General features: G+C 38.0%; 1 pseudogene; it reads left to right on the forward strand.

The window, feature by feature from the left end:
- The first annotated feature begins 1,282 nt into the window (after positions 1 to 1,282).
- On the forward strand, positions 1,283 to 8,851 carry LOC107903727 (endoglucanase 8-like; annotated as a pseudogene).
- The last annotated feature ends 1,024 nt before the right edge of the window (positions 8,852 to 9,875 follow it).

The following is a 9,875-nucleotide window of genomic DNA, read 5'->3' on the forward strand; positions in this document are numbered from 1 at the left end:
AAGCTTTTATGATTTTTTTATTTATAATTTTTATAAGTTTATATCAAATTTAATATTTTTATTATTTTTATGAATTCTAATAAATTTTTATAAATTTATATCATTTTTAATATTTTTAATATATTTGTGAATTCTAATATATTTTTATAAGTTTTTATTATTTTAACAAGATTACATCAATTTTAATATTTTAAATATTTAATATTTTTTTATAATTTTTAATCATTATTAAACTAAAAGCTGTAATATATCATCATTTGATTGGTTTATCAAAATTTTAAACAAAAGATGGGCTTAATTGAATATTTAGGTAAGGATAGTGGCGGGAAGTTAATACAAGAAGTTTTTTTTTTTTTTTTTGCATTTTTAAGATTATTTTGTTTTAGAGTCTTAGCGGTGTTTATTTTGAAGAAAAAGAAAAGAGGTGTGTTTATATTATTAAAAGAAAATCTAAGAAAGTTGTATTCTAGTTTTTAAACTTTGGGGCTTGGGGATGAACATTTCCAATCGCGGACAATGCGTTTTCAGGTTTCTTTGTTTGCTTTTCTTACTTTTTGAATGCTTTTGCTCGCCTTTACGCAATTATGAAATTAAAATTAGTCACAGCCAATGTTTTTTGAAATTTATTTAGTTGCTTATAGGGACATTTCATAACCCTTCTACAGGACTTAATACACTCGCTAGCAAATAAATGCCAGGATTTTACTTTTTGCTGTCAAGTTTAGAGGTCTATGTCAGATATTAGCTACCAGTTTAATCACACGTTTGTTTGAACGGAACGGTCTATGTCACACTAGTTGACTGGCTTATAGTTTGCACAATATCTTAATGCAACATCATCGCCACCTATAATAAGTGAGTGTTTTAACTTTGATACTCACCTCTACATTAAAACAACTCTCTGGTTTATTTTCTGTTATCTCCCCCACCTTTCCTCTCTCTGCCGCTACCCAACTGAAAGTCACATGCCCAATTCGTCAGCAAAAACATCTCCCCTATTTCACTCGCTGCACCATCTCCACAAATCTCTTACCTATTTCCACGTGTCAATCATTAATAAGGCGGTGGTGTCCACATGTGCCCTCCATTATTCCCTCACATTTTCACCGCCCAACTCATGGGCTTTACCGGACCCGAATCACCTCAACCCGCAATAAACTTGGTCAAGCACTGGAATCCCAACTTTGGCAGTCATGTCTCTCCACGTGGCATATCCCTAATGGTGCACTCTCTGGAATCCGATGCCACTTTTTTTAGTATAAAATACCACGTTGGCCTTACCTTTGGTTTGCAGTATCAGTTAAGCATTACGAGGAGCAACCAACTAAGCTAGCCCAGCCACCCCCTCCCCAAAGGAAAATATGGCGCCAAAATCGTTCTCATTTCCGGGGATTTTCCCTGCACTTCTCGCCGCCTCACTTGCTTTACTCCTATTACCGACTCCAATCATAGCCGTCCATGACTACCACGACGCTCTCCGCAAGAGCATTCTCTTTTTCGAAGGCCAAAGATCCGGAAAACTCCCACCCGACCAACGCGTCAAATGGCGCCGCGACTCCGCATTGCGCGACGGCTCCACTGCTGGCGTATCTACTCTTCTCCCACATCCTACATTTTACTTTTTTACGACACTAGGAAGTCCTGTTAAATCTTTCATGCCTTTTGATGTGTATTTTGTTTTTCAGGTGGACTTAACGGGAGGTTACTACGACGCCGGAGATAACATAAAGTTTGGGTTCCCAATGGCGTTTACCACGACTCTATTAGCTTGGAGTATCATAGATTTTGGGAGGAACATGGGACCGGAGTTAAAGAACGCCGTTAAAGCGGTGAAGTGGTCGACGGATTATCTGTTGAAAGCAACGGCAAAGCCTGGAGTGGTGTATGTACAAGTTGGAGATGCGTACTCGGATCATAGCTGTTGGGAAAGGCCGGAGGACATGGACACGCTTCGCACGGTGTACAAAATCGACAATGCGCACCCTGGTTCTGATGTGGCAGGTGAAACCGCCGCTGCATTGGCTGCTGCTTCCATTGTGTTTAGGTCACGTGACTCTGCTTACTCGAGGTTGCTCCTCAATCGAGCCGTTAGGGTACGTCGCTGTCACTCGCCCTAGTAATTATATATTTTTATTATTTTTACTAAAAATGTTTACTTTAGAAGATTCGACACTAAAATATTGAAGTTCATTTTTTATTTCTAACCTTGTCGCAATAAAAAAGAAAAAGAAAATGTACCCGAGTCACGGGTCAAGAATGCTTCTAGTCAATTGCTCAATTTCGAATGGTGAGTGTAATAATGAATTTTAGTTGTTGTTATGGTAATATTTCAGTAGAGAAATTAGGTGGCATTTTTAATTTGATTACAAAAGAATAAAATATAGATTTTATCGTGGTTTATGGTAAAATGGAATTTTACTATAGGTGTTCAACTTTGCTGACAAGCACCGGGGTGCCTACAGCAGCAGCCTGCACGCTGCAGTCTGCCCTTTTTACTGCGACGTGAATGGCTACCAGGTGAGATAGTTCTTTTTCACACATAATATGAACCGTTTGATTATCACTTTGACTGGCTGATAAGGTAAAATATATTTGTAGGACGAATTGCTTTGGGCAGCGGCTTGGTTGCACAAGGCCTCAAGGAAGCGCGCATACAGAGAATATATAGTTAAAAACGAGGTGGTCTTGAGAGCCGGAGATACCATTAATGAGTTTGGATGGGATAACAAGCATGCTGGGATTAATGTCCTCATTTCCAAGGTAAAACTATAAATTAAACAAATAAAAAAACCCAAGCTCTTAATTAATCCCTGGGTTATATATGTTTTGGTTCAATGATTATAATGATACGAATGTTTTTATTATTATTTAGGATTGAGTTTGTTTTCTTTTGTGTGCCTATCGATTTATTTACTTGCAGTGTTTTATTCTCCTTGTCTTGTGTTTTTTTGTTGGGGAATGTGGGATGTTTTTCTCACTTGCAAGAAAAAAATTGATAGAAAATGTGGCTCGGTGTCACGTGGTTGGGGAATAACTTTGATCATATTTCTTGGTGGACCTTGTTGAATATTGGCAATATCCCACATTAGGAAAAGATAGAAAGGGAGGGGGTTTGGTTTGTTATATATAGAACCCCTCCCCCTTTGGTTGTATCATCCCAAAATCTTCTCCTTTGTAATATTTCTAGAGGAAATATTAATTTGGTAGTGTCCGAGGACGTAAGCTAAATTGGCCGAACCTCGTTAAAACTCTGGTATTTTATTTCTTATTTGTTTGCTTTTATTTAATAGCTTTATGTTGGTTATATTTATTTAGTTATTATTGCTATAAATATCTAAGTGAGTTCTGTCTAGTTGTTGGGTTTTAAGCGGGACCATTGTGACCCCTCCAATTTAACTGGGAATTTTCTTAGTATAATTGTTGGCATAATAATTATCTAAATATTTCTGATAATATTGTTATTAATATTATCGTCGCTTCCGCAACAATTGGTATCAGAGCCAAGGTTTTGTAGTATGCTCTGTGTTTGCAGCTTAGTCTGATCTTACACATCAGAAACATTTCCTAAAGCTTGTGGGTATTCTGCATTTGGTGGCTATTAAGTAGAAGCTATGGCAAAAATGACAGAAGAAAAACCATCCATATCAACAACTTCCACTTCGTACATTTTGCCGAGGATTGGAACTGCAAATACGAGATTTGTAGTGGAAATTTTTGATGGAACAGGTCATTTTGGCATGTGGCAAAGTGAGCTTCTAGATGCCCTCTTTCAACAGGGTCTAGATATTGCCATTGAGGAAGAAAAACCAGAAGGGGTTGATGATAAAGAATGGAAGACCATCAACCGATTGGCATGTGGTACAATTCGATCATGTCTTTCCAGAGAGCAGAAGTATACATTCAGTAAAGAGACTTCTGCAAGTAAATTGTGGAAAGCATTGGAGGAGAAATTCTTGAAGAAGAACAGTCAAAATAAGTTGCATATGAAGAAAAGACTGTTTCGTTTCAATTATGTTCCTGGTACCACGATGAACGAGCACATTACCAATTTTAATCAGCTGGTGGCTGATTTGTTGAATTTGGATGTGACTTTTGAAGACGAAGACTTGGCGTTAATGTTGTTGGGATCGCTTCCTGAGGAGTTTGAGTACCTTGAAACTACTCTACTTCATGGAAAATCGGAAGTAACTTTCAATGAAGTAACTGCTGCATTGTATAGCTATGAACTACGCCGAAAGGATAAGTTGAAAGGTTCAGGTGAAGCAGCAGTGGAAGCATTGGTAACAAGAGGTCGTCAGCAAAGTCAGTCTAAGGGGAAGAGAAGAAAGTCCAAAGGTCGAGCTGTTGCCAAAGATGAATGTTCTTTTTGCAAAGAAAAAGGACATTGGAAGAAAGATTGTCCAAAATTGAAGAAAAAAGGGAAGACTCCGCAAGATGCAAATGTTGCAGAATGCAATAGTGAAGCAGAGTCAGACTTTTCTCTTAGTATGACATCTTCAACATTATATGCAGATGAGTGGATCATGGATTCTGGTTGTTCCTATCATATGTGTCCCATTCGGGAATGGTTCTTTGAATTTCAAAAACTAGATGAAGGGGTTGTTTACATGGGTAATGATAACACATGTAAAATAGCCGGGATAGGTTCAATTAAACTGAGGAGTCATGATGGATCTACTAGAATTTTGCGGGATGTACGATATGTCCCAAAGTTGAAGAAGAATCTCATCTCTTTGGGGTCGTTAGAATCTAAAGGCCTAGTTGTGACAATACGAGATGGAGTTCTTAAAGCAACTTCAGGAGCATTGGTGATGTTGAAAGGCATAAGAAAGAACAATCTGTATTACTACCAAGGTAGTACAGTGGTCGGGACAACAGCAGCAGCAATTACGAGTACCAAGAAGGACGCTGAGGCAACACAGCTGTGGCATATGCGTTTGGGCCATGCTGGTGAAAAATCCTTGCAAACTCTAGCCAAGCAAGGATTATTGAAAGGTACAAAGACTTGCAAACTTGAATTTTGCGAGCATTGTGTTCTGGGAAAACAACGAAGGGTGAAATTTGGCACTGGGATTCACAATACTAAAGGTATTCTGGATTATGTGCATTCTGATGTATGGGGACCGTCCAAGACTCCATCACCTGGAGGAAGACGTTATTTTGTCACCTTTATTGATGATTTTTCTAGACGAGTTTGGGTGTTTCCTATGAAGAACAAAGATGAGGTGCTTGAAGTTTTCCTTAAGTGGAAAACTAAAGTTGAAAATCAGACAGGAAGGAAGATTAAGGTTCTCCGATCAGACAACGGTGGAGAATATAAAAGCGATCCTTTCCTGAAGATATGCCAAGATTGTGGCATAGTAAGGCACTTCACCGTAGGTGGAACACCGCAACAGAATGGGGTGGCAGAGCGTATGAATCGAACGCTTGTGGAGAAAGTTCGATGTATGTTATCTAATGCTGGATTAGATAGAAAGTTTTGGACTGAGGCTGTGACGTACGCTCAACATCTCATCAATCATTTGCCATCATCTGCTATAAATGGCAAGACTCCTTTGGAGAAATGGTATGGAAAACCTGCTACTGATTATGACACCTTGCGCATTTTTGGTTCTATTGCATATTATCATGTGAAAGAATCAAAGTTAGATCCAAGAGCAAAGAAGGCTCTATTCATGGGCTTCAATGCTGGTGTTAAGGGATATCGTTTGTGGTGTCTAGAGGCAAAGAAGACGATAATCAGTAGGGATGTTACCTTTCATGAATCTGCCATGTTGAATAAGGTAAATCCAGAAGGAGTGAGTAGTACTTCGCAGCAGGTGGAGTGTACTCCGCAGCAGGTGGAGTTTGAGCAGAGTGTGGTAATTCCAGCAGAAGGTACCACTAGTGATTCTTCATTGGCAGATGCAGAGTCAGATGAGGAAGAGGTTTCTACCCAAGAACCTCAACAGCAATCAGAGCCAATTGCAGTCAGAAGGCAGAGACGAGAAATTCAGAAACCAGCTCGTTTCACTGACATGGTAGCTTATGCACTTCCAGTTGTTGATAATATTCCATCCACTTACACCAAAGCCATTCAGAGTTTAGAGAATAATAGATGGTTAGGTGCAATGGAAGAGGAAATGCAATCTCTAGAGAAAAACAATACGTGGAAGCTGGCACAACTACCAAAAGGGAAGAAGGCGATTGGTTGCAAATTTGAAGACACTATTGAAGTTAGTGTTATGAGAAGATGTTCGAAGATGTGGAATATCGCCAAGGTGGAGATTTGTTGAATATTGGCAATATCCCACATTAGGAAAAGATAGAAAGGGAGGGGGTTTGGTTTGTTATATATAGAACCCCTCCCCCTTTGGTTGTATCATCCCAAAATCTTCTCCTTTGTAATATTTCTAGAGGAAATATTAATTTGGTAGTGTCCGAGGACGTAAGCTAAATTGGCCGAACCTCGTTAAAACTCTGGTATTTTATTTCTTATTTGTTTGCTTTTATTTAATAGCTTTATGTTGGTTATATTTATTTAGTTATTATTGCTATAAATATCTAAGTGAGTTCTGTCTAGTTGTTGGGTTTTAAGCGGGACCATTGTGACCCCTCCAATTTAACTGGGAATTTTCTTAGTATAATTGTTGGCATAATAATTATCTAAATATTTCTGATAATATTGTTATTAATATTATCGTCGCTTCCGCAACAGACCTCACATCTTGTGGAGGAGTTTTCTTCCCCATTTTCAAACCCCCCTTCTTCTTTTTTAAGATTTCTTTTAGAGCAACTGAAAACAGTTTGCAAGCTGTGAAGTTTTGGACTTATTATCAATCCAGGTCACTAGAAAAAAAAATAAAGTTAGATTTCATTTGGTCAGGTTTTAAACCAAGGAGAAGTTAGATTGCGATATTCTCTTTTTTGTATAAAATAAATGCTACTACCAATTTCTAACATATAAAATAGATAAGATGGGGGAATGACTCAATAATTATGTGACATGGAAAAAAGGGTATATGATAAAATGTATCTAAGCATAGAATTTGGCTTTCCATGTGAAGCATAATTTGTGCATTGACAACCCAATCTGGACATTCTCTTTAAATATTAAAATAATTAAAGAACCAAGTATTTGGAGCCAAAAGAGGCTAAAACTGTGCTTTGATGGACTGGATTCAAGGTTGGTGTCTTGTTTCCTCAATCATAAACCGAATTTTGTGCTCAACTGGAGGTGGCATCAAAGTCTAAGCATCTTAGTTTAGAGATCTGTTTTCTCGTGGGTCCCCATTCTGCGAGCTACTGCTACATGCATGTGCCTAAAGTCTGGGGCAACGGTTCCCTACCATGCTAACCCCATTATCTTTCACATTTAACTTTTTCTTGAAAGTTGATGACGACTCCTTCGTTAACGACCTCTCACTCTTAAAAAGTATTCCGATAACATGTACATGATTTCTTTCTATTCATGCATTTAATATTTTGTGCATAACTTTAGGATTTACGGGTTTTGCAGTAATATATCAGGGGATTCAGTATATCATACATTGAAGCTGATACATAGTTGTTAATTAGTATTGTCTGTGTGCAGGAAGTGCTGATGGGAAGAGCTGACTATTTCCAGTCATTCAAGCAAATGCTGATGGTTTTATTTGCTCTGTATTGCCTGGGATTTCTCATCCTCAAGTTCAATACTCTCCTGGTAAAAATGCTTACTTTCACCTTCCTTTCGTAAAACACAGGATCTCTGGAGAAAAAGGACAAAAGTAACCCTATTATAAATAAGAATAAGGAAAGCAAATGATTAGGTTTGTCACATGTGGTACAAGGCTGGATGAACTGTATTTGTAATTAAGTGCTTTTTTTGCAGAATCCATGTGGTTTTCTGGTAATTAAGAAACTAACCCTTTTCTTCTCTTGATGGAAAAAAAAAAAGGTGGGCTGATCTTCAAAGCAGGAGGGAGTAACATGCAGCATGTAACGTCACTGTCTTTCCTACTTCTGGCCTATTCTAATTATCTAAGCCACGCTAACAAGGCGGTGCCATGTGGTGAAAGATCAGCCTCCCCTGCCCTTCTCAAACAGTTGGCTAAACGCCAGGTAACAATTTTATCCTTTTTCACCACCCTTTGTTTGTTTGTTGTTATATCTCGATAAAGTGAAGTTATTTAGCTATAGACATCACCATTAAAAATCAGGGGACCATATCCTAAATCAGACAAAATGAACGGCTAGATTTTGTCTTTATGGTGAATATGTAACTATGTCTGATCTAGGAATGTTTGATATTGCATGATCATTAAAAGACCACACCCCCACGTGATTTTGGGGTCATTTTCTTATCTAAATAGAAAAAAAAAAGATGGACCGCAGAATTAATAATTGTAGTTCATTGTGGAAAATATAGGTGAACTACATTCTGGGAGATAATCCACTAGGGATGTCCTACATGGTTGGGTACGGTTCACGCTTTCCTCAGAGGATTCATCACAGGGGAAGCTCACTGCCATCGGTGGCGGCCCACCCGGCTCGCATCGGCTGTAAAGCGGGGTCTCGCTATTACGTAAGTCCGAACCCAAACCCCAATTTATTGCTGGGAGCAGTGGTTGGTGGGCCTAACGTGTCGGATGCTTTTCCAGATTCAAGGCCTTATTTTCAAGAGTCGGAGCCCACAACGTACATCAATGCACCGCTTGTGGGACTCCTGGCATTCTTTTCAGCGCACCCTTGATTTCTACACTCCAAAACAACAATGTAAAAGGATGATGACAATTCCGAGTGGTGTGCGAAAATGGTCACCCTGCCCTATTATTGTGAAATCAAAGGATTCCAAGTGTTCCCAATTAACAAAAACACTTGCATTTCCACACTTTAAAGATTGCATCCTTTTTCTTTGCCGGCACAAGTATTATTGATTGCAAAAAAACAACAAAGAAATTTAACCAATCAACATCTTCATTTCCCCTTCAATGGCAGTAAGGGGATATATATAGATCAAAACATGAGTTACAATGGATTTGTTTCTATGACGGGTACAACCATCATTCGGCCTTAGATAAAACACTTAGATCCTCCATGAGAAGTTAATTTGTTTTTGTGGGTCAATTAACTTGTTCATCTGCCTCAGCAAGCCTCGGTCCTTTGCTCTGAATGACATGCCCCATCACATTCATTACCTTTATTGACACTCTGCCAGCATGATCATTTCCACCACCATTGGAAATATCTCCAGCAAAACCATGAATAGTAGCCTATTTTTCCAATTGTTTCGATACTTGTCATTTTCCTACAAAGAAAAAAAAAAGGCTTCTCTTGACAAAATTTGGAGTGTAGAAAAACCAAAAATTGATTTATAAAGAAAGAAACTACATTCCTAGCAATTATAAAAAGGCATCGAAATTGACCACAGTATCCATTCATCATAACACTTATTATTGATACATGTGCATGGCTGAAATTTTCTTTTTTTTTTTTTCTAAGCTTTTCCATTTTTCACTCCACCATTGACCGTCTCATCATCATCATTTTCCAGGTAATTCTTCCATGTTGCACAATTCACATCCACAATAAAATTCCATTCTTCACCATAATAAATTCAGTCTCAAAACTTTTTTTCTAAAAAAATCAGTTCTTCTCTTGAGAAAATACATTTAAGTAGCCCCTTTGATAGTTAATGGTAATCAATGGTGTTTTTTTTATGTGATATATTATGATTGTGTCGAAAGTTATAAAAAATTATAAAAGTTATTACAAATGTAAAAAATATAACAATTATTATTTACAACAAATAGGGAATCTAAAAATTGGGCAGGAGACAGATGGAGATGGAAGCATCTCTGATTAATAGCTGGCCAGCATATTGTTTGTTGGATTTAGTTTAGGTTATTTATTGG

The sequence above is a fragment of the Gossypium hirsutum genome, chromosome A01, assembly GCF_007990345.1.
Source record: "Gossypium hirsutum isolate 1008001.06 chromosome A01, Gossypium_hirsutum_v2.1, whole genome shotgun sequence".
Classification (NCBI taxonomy): Eukaryota; Viridiplantae; Streptophyta; class Magnoliopsida; order Malvales; family Malvaceae; genus Gossypium; species Gossypium hirsutum.